We start from the raw sequence: 17,769 nt of genomic DNA, 5'->3' as shown, positions 1-17,769 counted from the left end.
ACCAGAGAGGGGCTGCTGTCCTCATGAGATGCCTCTTTCTCTGAATATTTACGTATGAGAGATGAATCATGTGAACACATCACTCAGTGTAGTACGTTCCTGTAATTAAATGAGAGCTTTATTGAATAAATTACCACAGTGGTAATTATATGTGTAATATTTTTGCTGTATCTCCAGCAATTTCTTTGACTTTATTGCAGATTTAAAAAAATGACCTTGTCTGTTTTCATAATGCCTGACAATTTAAGAAGAGTGAAGAAATGTTAATTGCGGGCTGTTCAAGAAGTCTTTAAAAATGTTGTCACTAACAGTATTAGCTAAATATTGAGACAGTACTATTACTAATACTTCCTGCAAGCTCTCAGTGCCAGCCATACCCCTCATTACCTTTGGAATCACAAACGTACCTGTATGAGCAATGGAGCTTGCTATGTGCAGCAAACACTGGCAGCATAGTAGGAAAACATTGGTTTAGTCTACAGTATCCCCAAATTGATTTTTCTTGGTGAAGTGGAGAGCCAGAAATTATCTGCATCCAATCAGCAAGGTCCTTTATGTAAATTAATGCAGAATTAGAATAGCAGGGTGTAACATGATGACATTGGCCTTATTTTTGTATATTAGCCAATGCTTGTCAAGTTCACAATTGCCCTTTTTCTTTGGCTAGGCTATCTATATATGCACACAAGTACAAACTTGCCCATTGAATAGTTAAATTCCAGTGAGGTTTTATTTTTATTTACTGTTTTCTCCAATATATGCACATCTTTCAAATCTTTGCAGAGCTGCATCGATTCCTGTGGTATCATCTCCTGGTTTATTGAGTACAAGCAGTGACTGATTGTCCCTTGATACCTCAGGAAGACCTGAAAGATACAAGAATGTAGTTTTAAATAGGCTACGACTTTATTAAGCTACCACCACATCTGGGAAATTATTTGAAATGGTTGGGAATTTCTTGACAATTTTTTTTCCCACTGGAGAAAAATGCTGATTTGCCAAAACCCAAACTGTTTGCTAAGCAGAATTTGATTCAACATACCCAATTAGGAAGAAGCAGAAGCCAGTGGAATAGCGGGTTGACACTGTTAACCGAAGATTGTGCTTTTTCTTGTGATGGCAATTTTTCAAAATTTTAATGAACTTCTACTTAAAAAAAGTTGAAACCAATTAATTTGACTGACCTGACAAAAACCAGAGGAGCTGTTGGTGGGTGGAAATGTGAGATCACAAATTTACACTCTGCCTCATACGCAATTTCTCTGCAAACTGTTGAGAACTTGTGGGACAAGAAAACACAATCCATGCTCGGGGGGAATATCCTTGCCGTGCTGCCACTGCTGATACCCTCCACTTGCCTGCTTAGAGAAAACCTGGGAAACTGGGAGGAAAAATCAGCATGTCAATGTAAAGGCACAAACAGCCTGGTTTCCTCCTCCTTGATTTCTTCTGGTTGGTGTCTTCTGCTTTCCTGGGAGCAGCTGGTTTCCATCGCCCTGTGCCACAGAGTCGATCTCAGGGTCCTGCTTGTTTTCAGCTCTTCCTTAGCGTGTGCCAGCCCACCCCTGGTCCTGCTTAGCTTTGCTGACATCTTCCTGAGCATCTCTTTTTTTTTTTTTTTTTTTTTTGCCTTGATCCCACTGAACATTGCACTTTTGTGATAAACTGGTATTGATCCATTCCTAATAATGACTTTGCTTGAAATTAGCATTACTGTGATATCACGATCCTGTCAAGTTAGTTTGAAAACAGTCTCTGGTTCAGAGAAGACACTTGAATTTCTGTAAAATCAGAAACTATCTTCCATTAATAACATTTTAAAAAAATAATTTACACTTGTGCTAAATAAGTTGCAGGAAGGATAGCAAGGCTTTTTGCTATGGTTTGAAAAGCTGTAGCAAATAACTTCTCCAGTGAAAGAAATATAACCTAATAGCAGCTTTCTATGGGAATTCACAGTATTTCCCTGTTCAATGGTGTGTGAAAATACATGTGCTTTGTATGAATATAGAAATGAAGAAAAAATTTATCAAGCAAACATATCGGTATTTCTTCAAGAATTTCTGTTGCTTTGGAAACATTATTCTTTTTTTTGATCTTCACTGATCTGTTGTCTGATGCATAAATCTAAGATGGGAGAGGAAATACTTCCCTTCGTTCTATGATAAAGAAAAGGGAAGAAAAACGAAGCATTAAGATGCCAACATGTTTCATCTATTTCAGTTCTGCCCGAAAGAACTAGATCCAGCAGAACGGTTTCACCTTCGCAGAAGTTATTGCCTTACCTTCTCTGCCTCTTCTCACAAGTTTTCCTATTTTTTCCCCTTAGTTTCTTTGTATTTTACCTTTCAAGTGAATGTAAAGCATCTGAGGTTATACAGAAGGTATGTAGATACTGATTTTTACTGATCTGTAAGCTGTATGTAAGGTTATGCAGAAATCAGTGCCACCCAGCACTGAGGAGCCCCCGGCATGCCAGGCTAGGGGAATGTTTTTAAGAGGGATGTTCTGCAAGTGCAATTAGGTATTTATGTACCTCGAGAACTTATATAAAGCCTGGAGACGTCTAAACACCTTTTAAAAATCTTCACCTATGTGTTTATTGATAAACAACCTGAATAGGTCTGTCCTAGAAGGTTTTTGCCCCAGTGACTCTCTGACCTCATCCCCTCCCGTAGGGGTGAGAGGGGGGTGGGCTCCCACCTCCCTGAGCTGCGCTGCGCCAGCCGCTCTGCCCAGGGCCATTGGGCAGGGGTCTCTGGGGAGGAAAACCTAGCTCAGAAGCGCGAGACATTTTTCTAGCTGTAGCTAGAGACTTCACACGTCGTAACGGCCCTCGGCCCCAGGGCAGGGGCAGCCTTGATGGCTTCTGATGAAAACTTCTGATGGCTGTTTGTCCAACCTTCTCGTACACCCCAGCGATGGAGGTGGAGGTGCCATGGCCTGGGCTGGCCTTACAGCTGGGCCAGCCAAAACCTCCCTGGCAACAACCTCCCTGTTGCCTAACTCTTGACACCCAAGCCAAGTTCTTTCCTTTACCGTTGCCACCACGTTTTAAGTGAAACCTCTTGTGTCTCTGCTCTGTCTTCATGACAGATTATGGCCAAAACACCCCAGTGTTCCCCGTCAATGATGCTAGTTGATCTCTGCCTGTTTTCTTTGTTTTCCCTTGTCTCCATCCTTGGCCAAATCCAGTGCACTGACTGGTGTCGTTCAGTGCACCGAGGAAGGTGTGCCGAACTGAGACAAATGTAGGTGACACTACAGTTGCTGCAACAGGAGGTTCCTTGGTGTGTGGAGCAGAGGTTACTCAAACAGCTCCAGAGGCTGCGTTGGGCACGTGCACCAGGTCTGACAGTATTACTGTACCGCAGATGTGCATCTCTGTGCGAGAGTGCCATTACATTGCTCGGTACAGCCACAACGTTGTTATTAGGCAGAGTAACCTCAGCTACTGTTTTTCCTCTCCTGTTACTGCTATACGGCACCAGAAAATTGTCTAAGATTTTGGTGACTGTAATTATTTTGAATTCTGTATTGTTAACACTGTGAGTGCATTTAGGTTAGGCTGAGTGACACACTCATTTAGGTTAGCCCCTTTGCTGTGTGAAAGAAAGACATGGATGGATAGAGGCTTACAGTTTAGGGAAAAGATATGATTATTCATTTGTCTTTAGAAAAAAACTAAGAATCATAGTAATTCTTCAATATATTGTCTAGGAGAGAAAGGCTAAAGCTGTCTTTTAGAAAAAAAGTAGAATGCGGTGTCTGTTGGGAATTATTTTACATTGAAATCCATAGTCAACCAATATCCTTGACCTAACATACGGAAGGTCCATAGTTAAAATACAAAGTAGCTGCTATTTTAAAAAGCAAATATAGAAGACATTTAGCTCAGCAAAATATTATTTCTAAGCTTTGTACACGGACAAGAAATCCAAGAGTTTCCTGTAACCTCTTTGTAGTTGATAACATGAACATCTTTCTTCTGATGCAAATAATGGCTATTTTTAGCATGGATTATATAGCATGGTATTTTTGATGCTTAATTTTTGTTGTGTTTTGTTTTTTTGGTTTTGTTTTGTTTTCTGTAAAGACATTTTCTAAAAAAGAAATCATACTGTCAGCAGGCTTTTGGGATGCTCCAGGTCCTATCCAACATCACATCATCCTGGCTGTCTGGGGCTGGACACAGGGCACTTTCGGGGATGTGCACCTGCTTCTGCAGCCTGCAGGGACCCCCTGGTGTGGCTGCCCCTTGCGCAGCCTCTGTACACCCCACCTGGGAGTCCTGCTGCACCGCTGGAGGCCACGCAGCCTGCTGCTGAGTTGAAAGCGGCGGGGTAACCGCTTAGCTCCTCCACGTAGTTCTGAAATCCAGCTAGCAAGCTTCATGGCAAGCACACGCCTTGCACACTCATGCAGACGTCACACTTGGAGAGAGCTTTCTGCAGAGACCATTCCACATGTTTCTGGAGCAGTTCTTGGATTGACAACATGCAAACAGAACTTGACATGAGGCAATGAAGAAATACTTGACTGAATGTGACAAGAAGGTGCTGTGGCTGCCTCTAACAGACAGCAGTGCAGCCGCTGTGATTTCAGGCAATTGCCTGTAATGAATGGGAATGTGCTGAGCCGTGAACGAGGGGGGGATGCACACACGCGCTTCTGTGATCTCTGCCCACCACCTTCCGAATATTTACAGCACAGCAGATCTTCAGGACTGCAAGCTCATTACCGAAATGAGGATTGCTCTGACCCTGCCCATCAGGAACATGTGCCAGAAGCTGTTGATTTGGGCTACAGCTCCCGAGGGTAAAGGGAAAGGATGCTTAAATGTGAACTTTGTGCTTGGCAAATACCTGGACAGATGATAAGTTGGTGTGGCCTCTAATTTGTGCTGGGCACGACCCTCCCAGGGGTTTCAGCCTGTAGTGGAGGCCCAGCAGAGAGCACGGAAATACCCCCTTAGCAGGCTGGTGAGTACAAAACATCTGCTCTGCTATTGAGGCTCTGATCTTCAGCCTTTTTAATTTAATTAGTGCACTTAACCAGTCTACTTTGAAGGGAATATTGATTAGTTCTCTACCCCCAATATTATTGTTCTTTCTCTGAGAGATGTTAGTAGAAAACACAGTGTCTTAGTTTAAATACAGAGGTTTGATTTATTTGAAGCCCCCTCCCCAATTACTTAAGCTTGTGCTAAAGCTTTCAGCTGCAGACATATATTGGAGTAGCAGGGGTGTTCTTCCTTGATTGAGTTTCTACTTGTACATTTCCCAAAGCAAATAGAACTGGACTGGAATTGAATTAAGAGGGTTCACACAGTGTTTCATATTGGTTAATTTAATAGGTATAAAATTCACCTAATTAGTGAATGTCATACAAATCTATGTCAGTTTGAAAGATCTTTGTTATGTATACAATGTCTCTCTGTTACATGTGTTGTGGTTTGTTTGAATGTTATGACACGTGATTACTTTTTAAAATAGTGAGCAAATTTGATTGTGTCCATGTTTCTTAGACAAAATTTTGCCCACGTTTTTTGGGGGGAAGAAAACATTTTGGATGACTTGATAGGCACTTATCAATGACGACATCCCAAATCACTTTTAAAGTATTTAATGTTTTGGTCTAATTTTACAGTTGAACTCTTAAGTGGGCTCTACAGAAATCAGGTTACCAGCTCCCACTGAACTTCAGTCCAAGGAGTTTCTCTAAAGCCTACAGGAACCTCTGATTTCCAGTAGGATTAGGAAAATAATCAGATTACATTGATTTTAGGATTAAGAAGCAAGCATGGGAAATGCTTATTTATTTACCGGATTCTGATAGTCTCAGTGTGATTAAGCATAATTATTGTTATTTTACTCATCTTCTTTCCAGTTCTGGCAGTTATCAGATGTACGCATCGGGAAACAAAAAAAACCAAACACAGCCACGCAAAGTGAACACCCTGAGTGTAACAAAGTGTGACGTGAAATACACAGAGAAAACGAGGATGGGCTTTTGGTCCAGTGGAGTTCCTCATCCCTGTAGCTCTCCAAGTGGTAAGTCAAAACAAGCTCTCTTTCTCTCCTTGTTGTTAATTAGAGATTCAGCGCAGTATCTGGGTGGAATTCTCCTGTTGTCCATCAACACGCCAACACTGTACAAGAAATCTCAGTTAGTCATCGGCTTCGTAATATTTCCCTCTGCTGTACTGCAGAGCCCCTGTGTCTGAATGACTTTGTGTCAGTAAAAATGCAAAGCCATTTTCCATTTAAATATTTAAGTTAAGCCATTTGATAACGCAGGCAACAAGGACTGGTAAATCTCACCCACTACCATGAATATAACAGTGACAAATACTAGTAATACTTCAAAGGAAGGTCAGCGCTCCAAACAAATTACACTGGAGCCTTCAGCTGAGGTGTTGTCCCTCCAAAGCATGGATATATGGTGGATACAAAATTTAAGGATATTAAGTTATTTAGCCTCAGTTTGACTTCATGATAGACAGTGGCACTGAACTCCACAGCTTGCAGCTTGATTGCAGACCATAAATAGTGCATATGTGTCATATCAAATACATGACCTAATTTCATTTATATTGAGAATAGGAAACAGGAAACTGAGAACTTTTCCTCTTTTGTTTCTTCCTTAAACTTTCTGGGGGAAGGGAGAGGATGTAGTTGAAACAAAAACTGGTTTTGTGGAAATTTCTCAGCTTTGCTGGAAGTTTCAAAGACCAGCTCTGTGGTCCATGATGGTTTCTGCATAAGAAATAACATCCTCCAAATGGGATTATTTTCCTGGATAAGGCAAGAAAGCTCTGTTTTCAAAAGCTTGCTGTGAATCAAGCAAATGAAAGACTTGAAAATATCAGGTAGGGGTGTACTCGCAGTTGACAGTATCATGAGGTTTGTGAGATTTCAATGATAATTACAGCTAGGTAACTTTTGGTTCATTTTCTTACCGATATTGATTAGCTGACTGTGCAGATGTTGCAAATGTGTGGCATGAGAAAGCCTTGCTAACGTTCATGAACTGCAAGGTGCTCGGGTCAGCGAGCATCACAAGTTGATGATTCCCAGTACACACTTTAATGAAGTCTGACATATAACTTCAGTGTGACCTTGTTTTGTACAAGAGCAGTAATATTGTGAGTTACATCAATAAAATCTGAATAAGGGGGTTTTTTTCACCGAAAAGAGTCTCTGACACCTGCACCGCTATAAATATTTATTGGAAAAACATACCAAATGGTGTCAGGTTTATTTTTGGTAGGGCTAGGGCTGCATTTGGGTTTATGCCACAAGGAACAATTTAGGATTTTATTTATGAATATATAATATTAGAAACAGTAGTTTAAATTGGAGCTACAATTGTAGATATGGGAGTGCTTCCACGTGCGTTTGCTGGAGATATTTACAGAAGCTGGAAAGGGGCTATGATTCACCAGTGCTCGGCTCACCCAAGAAGTTCGGAGGTGTATTTCAGTGCAGCAGTGCACTCCGAGCAGGTCTTGGTGAGATGCTTTTATAGGGCCTATGCTATATTTAAATGTTTATTTTCCTTTGGAATATCCCAGGATATTATCTGAGATGAGAAGTATTTTGTCCTCTCTTAAGAAGAGTTATGTGATCAGGGGACAGCAGTTCTTGTTGGTTCAAAGAAGTAGTAGCTGCATAGTCAAAATATGGTAGCACAGATTTTAAATTCTTTTGTATTTGTTTTTTTGTCATTTATTGTTTAATTTTCTTTTTCTCTGGGACATAAAGCTTAGGAACAAAGTTTAATTAACTTTAGTTTTGGCTGCTGGGGGACTGCAGGGATGTGAACACAAGTGCTGATTGAAGGACTGTGGAGCTCTGTTTTTTATTCATAGTTTGGCCTCCCTGCTTGAGCTTCATTCCTCTGTCATGTTCCTGAGAACTCTCTGGGGCAGTGGATAGTCTGTTCCACAGTGAACTGCTTAATTTGAGAAAGGTGGAAATTACAGGGAATCATCAAAAAATAAATCTGGAGAAAGGTCACTTTATATGGCTTTAATGCTCTACTTTTCAGAAAGAGAAAGCCTTTAAAACTGAAAAGGATGCTTCTTAAATGTATTCATTGATGAAACCCCATTGCAAGGGAGGTGGAATGATAAAGCAGAACCTTCAAATGGAATCTGCTCTTTTCTTGGAGTGTTTTGCACCAGGAAATCTGTGCCGGTGTCTGCACGATCCTTGAAGGGATCTGCTCACCAGCTCTGTGCAGTTTGCTCCGCCGCAGTCATAGAAGACTTCTCATGTCAGTAAAGCATGAGTCTGGGGGTGGAATCTCCTCCAAAGAAAAAGCCTTAGCTGGCCAGTTAAGATGATAGGTTTCAGATAGGTTTTATTTCAAACAGAAGATGCAATGGGGCCAAAAATCTAAATCCAAGCTCTGTCTCTGTGCAAGGAATAACAAAATCTGCAGCTGTGCAGTAAAGTAGCGAATGTTGCACTGAAGATGAAATTCACTTCACCTTTTGTTTCTTGCCTTAAGATTATTCTATATGGATTGAAAACAGAATATGAGTTGCTGGGAAAAGGCTGTAAGAGCCTTCTGAGTGTACAGATAGTATGGCCGCCTCAGGAGTCTGACAATTCCCAATGCATCTTCAATAAAACCACGCATGCAACTGCAGCGTAAATGACCTGCCTTTGCTCAAGAGCAGTAATAATCTGGGTTACATCAATGAGGTCTGAATCAGTCTTGGCACTGTAGAGATTGCCTTTTTTGACACCTGTATGGCTCCAAGGACTCATTGGAAACTGGTAAGGAGTTGTGCTTTTTATTTGACTACTCAATAGATTCCCACTACAGTCGCCTTTCAGTTACGCATGTAAATACATCTGTCCATCTGGCTAATGACAGGGCTCAAGCGTCCTGCCCACAGTCCCGCATGCAAACCCTGCCTCAGCCCCCTCCTGTGCGAGGGCAGAGCAGCTGCTGCACCTCTGGGGAGATGAAACCTCTGCATCCCGATTCCAGCGCCCAGCGCATTCGAGCCAAATGTAGTCCAGCCTCCACTCTTCTGCTTATTAAAGAGCATTCATCATGGCACAGTTAATGTAGCACAGCTGCATGTGGTAAAGTTGGTATTTGTGTAAGCGTACAAAGATATATGCCTAAACTATTTTTCCAGCATCATTATTTTTAGCATTTATCTATTGCTCAAATGTAATATATGGGCAGGTATTGTTATTTTAAGAGCCTTTTTAACATGCATTCTGGACACACTGCAAACAATATTTTTAAAATATCTACATATATTAAAAGAAATATGCGACTGTGTTTCCTGAACTCAGTAACAGCCACAATCTGGCTTTACCTTTAATATTGCTTCTTTACTATCTTAATGATGCAGTTTCCATGCAGGCAAACTTTGATGTGAGCATTGTGCATATGAATATTATTGACAGAAGCCCTTTGTTTCACCTTTAGTAAGAAAGGGAGGAAAATATGTAGGAAATATCATGGCACTTATAAGTTAACAGAAACAGGATTTTGCTTTTGTGTTTGGTTGGTGGCTGTTTGGTTTTTTTTCCCTAATGCTTCAGTCGGTGGCATCTTTGGCTCACCGTGTGCCATCTTAGCTTTGCAAAAGGCTCTGGAGTGCTTTATGTTATTCAGCAGCCTGTGTGGATGCTGAGAGGGGCACGCAGAGGTTGGTAGGGGTAGGCGTGGTAGGAATTCTGTCATATTTTGTATTTGGGCAATCTGCAGTTGGAATTCTGACATCACTGTTCATAGATGCACTGTGCAGACCCCTGCCCTATGCGCCAGCCGAAATGTGATTCCCTGTGCCACTCTCCTGCTGCCCTCTGGTTCACACAAGGTGGCATTTTCCAGATCTCCCTGCTATATCTGAACAGCCCCACAGGACTAGTGCTAGGTTGCCTTTTGCCCATGTGTTATAAAGTCATTACAGGAATATGAAAGATGCTAGGCAAAATGAGTACGATTTCTAGATTTTTTCCAAGCGTACACATTTGTTTGAAAGAACCGGTTTTGTCTTAGCATGCTAGCATCATAGGTTTGTATTTTATTAATACACCACCCCAAAAAAACCAAAACTGATGTGGTAGAGTTGCAAGTGTACAGCACAGGATGATGGATGGTTCGAGGAGAGGCTGGGCTGTCCCTCTTGCAGACACATTATTTTGAAGTTTAAACGATTAAGGATTTAAAGGAATCCAACCCCTGATGATGTGCTTATGTGACTACAGAATAGGACCTAATTTACTAATCAGACATAAGGAAGAATAGAATCTCTAGCAAGAGAAAAAGAGGAAATTTAGCACTGAAAAAGGATAGAGAACAGAAGAGAAAATAAGTAAGGATACAAGAGATATAATCTACGTTCTAATAAAATATACATGCTTGTCTTACTGCTAGTACTTCTCTTATTACACAAGTTTTACCAATTTCATGTAGCTTGCACCATAAAAAGTTGCCCACAGTTACAGTGATGCTTCTAGAAGGTGAGTATATGTATGTCAGGAGAAAAAATAACACTCGCATTGAAGGATGATTTAAGATTATTCTTCCACACTTCTGTGTGAGATTGGATCTATTGTAACCTTCCTAAACCTTTGTTACCTTTGTAATTTAAACTGACAGGTTAAATGCTAATGCAATTGATAGGGGTGAACAACTGGTCAAGGAACAACCTGATCTGACTGTATAATGCATCAGAGAATTGCAAAAATATGCAGGTCAGATGTAATTTTGACAGAAAATGGCTCGCTGCAAGGGTTTATGTTTCCCTGGATAGTCTTAAAAAGAGTTGGACTATAGTAAGTACCACATTGCTTGAAAAAAATATCAAGTTAAACTTAATGGAAAAAATCCAAGTTCTCAATATCCTCAGATTTCATTATCAGTTTTTATTGGAGCTAGGATAATAAGATTATAGAATTAAAAGAAAAGTTATACCCATTTTCTTCAGCTCAGCAGTCCTAATGTGCAAAAGGAAAGCGACACTCATTCCTCACCATAAATACACAGTGAAAACTACTTGGAAGAAGAAGTGGTCTCTGGCCACAGACAGCCTGACTTAGTCCTTACCAAAGTAGAAATTCTTTTACTTCAGCAGGCGCAGGGTCATGGCAGTTACCTGTAACAGTAGGTAAAAAGATATTATCTCATGAATTAATCCTGAAGTTAATGGTTTTCCACCTGGCATAACAGGTATGTCTGTTGAGTGAGGTCGGGGTGGGAATCAAGTGCCTGGAGCAGCTGCCCACGGAAGCAGCCTGTCTTTTCCAGGTATAATATGTATTTAAGTGAAACAGTAATACCTGGGAAGATTAAAGGCAGTTCAACCTAGCCCATCTTATTTTCAGTTTAGGGAGCTTCCTGAAAAGTAGGAGACCCGCATTTAAATCACTCTGCGGACTGGTTGAGATGAACCTGAAGTAGATGGAAAGGGTTACGTACCTGGAAAGGTAGACAACTTGCATCATGTCCAACAATACTCTGTGAATCCCACCTTTTTTTCCCTAATATTAATATATGTGAATTCTTAAAAAAGAGCAGTGCTTTTGAATACAGATTAATTTCCATTTTGTTGCATTGTAAGAAACAGTTTACTCCAGCCTGAGGATTACCTGGGAAAAACCTCTTCCACCAAGGACACTGGAGAGTTCTTCTCTGAAACCTTTCTGGTCAAGAAGAAGGTGCGTGAATCCAAAATTTGTCAGCAGTGACATTATACCAATGTATTTTTGGAACCATATTGCTTAATAGAGTATTTAGTTTGTTTGCCTTTAAACTCTGGAATGCCAGAAATTGCTCGGACTGTTGCCACTGCCAAGCGCTCCTCAGCTCCCCGCTCCAACAAGGCGGCACAGGCAGGTAGTAAATTGACCAGAACAAAGAGAAAGAAAATAAACATATAACCTCTCCCTTCAAGAAGTTAACTTATTTTTAGTATTTTACTGATTATTTTTTTTACTTTTTTTTTTTTTTCTCAGTGGAATTTTTGGGGTTGAATTTGTCCCTTTGTCTGAGCAAGTGTTCACTGTATTCTTCAATTATATAAATGTTTTAAAAGGAAAATAGAAATGTAAATTGCCTCAGTGCTTTTAAAACCTTAAAAGTAAAAATTCAGTGACTACTCTATGAAATGGAACTATCCGTGCTGCTTTAACCTGCAGAGTAGGTTAGCATAACATGAAATCAATTATTGTACTAGACATATAAAAGCTGTCAGGTTTAATACTTAACTGCAGTATCTCCCCTGAATGTTTGATTTCCAATCACCTGTGTGAAGCTCCAGAAATACAGAGACATCAGACAGATTCTGGGGTAAGAATTGTATTTGACTATCCTGAGTTACAAAAGTAAAATCTGGAATGAATAATGCACCCTGCCAACATGACTCCCCTTTTAATCAAACATTTCCTAGTCCCTAAGGTAAAGCAGAGCACAAACTACAGAACGAATATTGAATTTCTATTCTGCATTGTCATAATTGTGACACCATTCCGTTTCTTTTACAGTTTGTCTGGAACCAGTTCAGCTTTAGCTGGAATATTACTCTCATCCTCTTCCATCTTTTCCCTTGTCTTTTGTGTGTGTGTTTCAATGCAGAGGCAGAATCAGGAATAGAGGAAAAGCTTTGACTTTCACCGTTCTTCTTCTAAACATTATTATATACTTATTACACACAACGAAAATTATTATTAGACTTTCTTCTGATATGTGCTTTACTGTGCGACCTTGTTATGGCTAAGATTGCAATCGGTATTTTTTTTTGCACTGGTAGCGGAGATCAGGGACGGTGAGTCCTTCATTTGAGAGTCCTGAAAATGATGGATTAAACACACATTAAGCATTGTAAAGTGCTAATATTATGATAATGGGCACCGTTTCGAAACCGAGCTGGGACCGCTGTCTGGTGTGGTAGGGAAGGAGCAACAATTGTGACCCTGACTCCTTTCTCCTGCTGCGCACTCCTGCACAGAAGGGGAAGGCTGGCACTCTGAGGAGAGGCATCTTAGAGCCCGTGTCCTTCAGGCAGACAGCACTGTGCCCCCCAAACAAGCCTAGCAGCCGGGACAGGTTTCTGTGAGCTGCTCCTTCGCACATGCCTGTTTAAGGTATCTCAAAAGTAAAACAAAACAATCTGTAGGGTCTGGTTTGAAGCGCTCAGTCACTTGACAGCTTTGGTGTATTGCATCTAACACCAGAAACATTATGCGCCTGCGGTCCGGTACCAAGAGTGATAAAAACACGGAGCAGGAGAGATATTTGTCTTGGTGTATTTCAAGCTAGAAATGATGAGCCTAAATTGATTCCTTCTCTGAAATACAAGCTCCATGTTTAGCTCTTCTTAAGAAAAGAAGAAAAAGGAAAAAGATAAAAGAAACCAGGATTTATCCTCAAGATCAACTCTCATTTTCTTTCAGAAATTGCATTCTAGACAATAAGTAATCATTATGTGGCAAGAGACCTGAGAAACTGATTTTAACTTTCAGGTAACGTATTAGGGCTATAACCAAATCTGAGGACTATTATCATAGTAAAATGACTGTAATGCTTCAAGGCTCTAATAGTCATCACCTTTTTATCATTCGTATTACCATCAGGTCCAGAAACAATGAATTTCTCTAACGTTATTCTACCATAACCTTTAACTATATGCATTATTTCAAACATCCGAAATAATCCTTTATATGACACAGTAGAATAATACATTTACCACTTACCGCACAGTAGAGTTTGCTAAGCCCAGATCAGTGCAAAAACTTGTTTGTTCTGTATATCATGAAAATACATTTGTTCTCTGTCGTGCTGTGGAATGACATTTAAGTGTTATGTAAGTTGAAGGAACACCAACAGAAAACAGAAGGCTCATAAAAGCCTAGGAATGCTCTTTCAGTTATATCACCATTATAAAAGTGTCCTGCTTACCTAGTTTTGGGAGGGCTTTACTTGGCTAGCTCTCACATATTTTACGTGGCACATACAACATAAATATTCCACGGGTTCATTATAAAACTGTGCTTGTGATACACCTTTCCAGTGTCCTTCGTGTTTCTTCCTAAAATGTTTATTCCTGTTACATCAAGTAGATGCTAATGCATAACACTAGCACTATACATAGACCATCTTGATAAATAATCATGTGTATGATCCAGCGATTTTTCACATAAACACTCCTATATCGAAGTTACTGCAGCCCTAGGCCCTGAGCAGATCAAATTTGTAAATACAGCACTATATTTCTTACCTCCATTGAAGTTATTATGGTAGTGGTACCAGCATTTATTTAGACTGTTGATATAAAGGTTGCTAGCCACACAAGCAATGCATATTGCATTATGGAATTTTGTAATAAACTGCCTGAAATATGACCAGAGATAGAGGATCTTGCAAAACATCAAGGAAGCCCCGAGGCAGAAAGATTTCTACTGAGTACAGAGTGGTTTGGATTAGGTCCTTGGAGAATACTACCTCTAAAATAACAAGTCTGAAGAATTTAATTGTGACTTCTTCAATGTCATGGTGTCACTCTGAAAACCAGATGCTTTAGTTCAATGAAAGGCCTCAGCAATACAGAAGAGTTTTTTGTTAAAGTTTAACTAGTTCAAAGAATTTGAAAATTCCATTTCTATGACATGAGGTATGGCTTTCAGCTGTACTAAAGCGCTTAACACAATTGTGAGCATGCAAATAGGATACAAAGGTTTTGATTCTTTACCTCTCTGGGACTGGCTTCTGCTCCTCCTGTAGGAAACTTGCCCAAGAGATCGCTGCTTCCAGACTCTGGAGCTTCAGCCTCCACTACCAGTGAAGGCTCCCAGAGAGGAGACCCACGGTGCTGAGTCTGAATTAAAAAATGGTAGTGCTCCAAAGCGATTGGTTATCCTTTCAACGTCGCCTCTCCCGCAGCACACAGCTGGTGGTGATAGGAAAATATATTAGTAAATCTAAATCTACTGGAGTAGTTTTAAACTGCATTAAGGAAAAGGGATTCAGATACAAAGGATTCAGGCATCGGATAAAGGACAGTTATTCTTGTGCCAAACAAAAAAAAATTATTGGACTTCTGTTCTAATTTTTCTGTGATTTCTTGTATGACCTTTTACAAGCTACACACAGTCTGCCCAAGGAAATCACAGAATGATTTCCATTGGCTTCAGTGGATGAGAGATTAAGTTCCTAATTTCTCTTTGAATCAGTTTTCTCATTAGTAAATTACCAACCTCAGAGCTTAATGTGTCCAATGCTCTTCAGTATCCTTGAAGGGAAAGCGATATTGGAATGTTAACTGTCCTCATTGCCAACAGTCACACAGCATACAAATCTAGATTAATATGAGCATTTCCGTGGCAGTGACGGCGCTGTGTAATCTGTACCCATGCTCCCTCTAGCCCAGAACAACTAGGCAAAAGTAAAAAAGTTTAAACATTTAGCCGAAGAGAAAGCTGGTTTCTCAGCAGGTACCTTGTATTTCCTGCGGGTTTTACTATATTTTAGGACAGATTTTCATTGCTGTCATCCTAGCGCTGTACTAAAATACTCATTTCATTCACAGAGTTAATCAGCAAGTTCACTTCACCTGGATTTGAAATTTCTGGAGCTGAATGTTCACCTTTTTTCAGTACTTAAGGACTTACAGTGTTCAAACAGCATTATGAACTCCGAGCTCAAGGAGAGGTAAACATTCTTCATGCTAGCAGTGGGCACCTTTAAATATAAACATCTGAAAGCAAAAGGTGAAAATTTCAGAGTAACCTTCAGTGGAGAAGAAACACAAGACTGAAGGCAAATTTGCTGAGGAGCTAAGTATTTCAAAGGCGGCCAATTCTGAACATTAAAAAGGCCCAGCAGGAAATCATTAAATCTGAGTGATAAAATGGGTTTATTTTAATTTGCTAGCTTGGATGTTCATTAACAATGAACGGATTGTGCAAAATATTCATCTATAGCTTGCAGCATGACTTAGCTAGTAACTGTATCAACCTAGTCAGATTTCCCATCAGCAGTTTCTGTTGGATTGTTTTTTATCATATATTATTTGCATCACCAAAAGGTAACTTTTTATATTGTTTAAGTGCCAAGGGCTAGACCTGCTAGAGTATTTCAGTCTCTGTAACTGTGACTTTTGATTCAAACATTTAAATGAATGGCCTCAAATCCTCAGCTCAGATGTCACCAAGCCCTGGAGTTATTGGCTGCTGTACTGGCCATGCAGATGAGCCCGCATCAGAGCAGGTATTCCCGAGCTGCGATGCCTGAAGGACTCAACCGAATAGATATCATGGTCTGGACTTCATGCAAAACACAGCCCCTAGTGTCTTTCCCACCTAGAAGGCAGTTAAATGCATCACTGACCTGGAAAGTAGCAGACTGAGGTTGCACTCTGCTCTGCTTGAGGAGGGTTGAATTCCTGCCTCAACGTCCTCTGTGGACTAGGTCATCAGTTAACCATTGGGGACAACTTCTTGGTATTTCTTTTGAAGTTATTCAACTTGCATAAATTCAACTGCTACAAAGTCTTCATAAACTCACTGGAGTAGGAGTAGAAAGCAGGTTTTTTCCTTTTCCAAGGTGCTTTAACCTGTAGTCACAATGGGCACACTCACCATGGAGCACTAAATCTTGCTTTGTGCCTGCTCTCACGTGCAAAAGTAAAGACTAGGTAAATCTAGGTTTAGTATAATCCATTATTTGAAAGAAATGCTTATCTCCCTGATCCCCACACTCTGCTCCAAACCTACATCATTTTACCATCACCAGTTAAAAAGCCCATCCTTGCTGTGTCTCACATTTGGTCACTCGTGCCCACCCTTTCACACCAGCTGCGTGCCTCCAGTATACTCTTCTTAGCCCTCTAAGCACGAGATTAGCCCAATCTTTGACTCACTAGTTACACAAAATTCTCCAGTGGCAGATTCGGTTGTACCCTGGGTGCACAGGTGTGACTGGTGCTATGCATAGATTTCATTCCAAATGACTCCAGCCCTTTATGGGTGATAACTAGAATGGTAATTCTTAGACTGTGACAGATGGTACAGATATTTTGGGAGACATAGATATCTAAGAGTTTAGGCAGCAGATAAACAATCATTTTAAATGTATTAGTGATATCTAAATAGATTAAAATTGCATGGAAGTCAGGACAGGCTTCAAAACTTGCCCAAGGTGCAAAACTAGAACATGTGAGGCAGAAACAGAGACACAAGTCCAGAAAGATTGAAAGCATGCCTGGTATGCCCATGCTACTGTCATTACTGGGATTATAGGTGCCCACCAGTCTACACTACTGTTTTATTTTCTCTTGGTCAAAATATACCTTGGGGCACAGTCTTGAGCTGAGTGGAGCACACTGCTGTTCCCAGGAGAAATGTGCAGAGGCTTGAGTGGATCTCTCCCTTTTCCAAAGCAGCATGAGGTGATATAAATCACAACCCTTCCTTCTTCTTTCTATTACTTGGTATAACTAGTGATGCTATATTATTATTTTCAAAAAACATTCATGTGCAGCCTGAATGTCCCAGCTGGAACTGCATAGGTTAAAGACTCAAATCAATCCTTCCTTGTAACAGCCTGGGGAGCAAGCAAGCAGCTTTCTAACGCAAAATACAGAGGAGAACTCCGACCAGCTAAAAAGATAAAAATGGTACAGGCCTAACACTCAGTCTCATTTATTCTATTGCTTGCATTTCTGGTATTATCCATGTTGTACATTAGGCACTTAGCCCTAAACTGAACTGGGCACACATGCTTACACTGCATATC

At 40.5% G+C, this 17,769-nt stretch overlaps 1 long non-coding RNA gene across 1 annotated transcript; it reads right to left on the bottom strand.

Annotated features, from left to right (window-relative positions):
* Nucleotides 1-5,246: 5,246 nt before the first annotated feature.
* On the bottom strand, nt 5,247-15,870 carry LOC114012885 (uncharacterized). Its single transcript, XR_008747411.1, has 4 exons — nt 15,645-15,870; nt 14,726-14,923; nt 11,086-13,815; nt 5,247-6,151 (listed from the first exon to the last, which is right to left on the bottom strand). It is a non-coding gene; the product is annotated as an uncharacterized LOC114012885 (long non-coding RNA).
* Between the last annotated feature and the right edge of the window lie 1,899 nt (nt 15,871-17,769).

This window comes from Falco peregrinus, chromosome 5 (assembly GCF_023634155.1).
Source record: "Falco peregrinus isolate bFalPer1 chromosome 5, bFalPer1.pri, whole genome shotgun sequence".
NCBI classification, from domain to species: Eukaryota; Metazoa; Chordata; class Aves; order Falconiformes; family Falconidae; genus Falco; species Falco peregrinus.
This window is presented reverse-complemented; position numbering and strand designations above follow the sequence as displayed.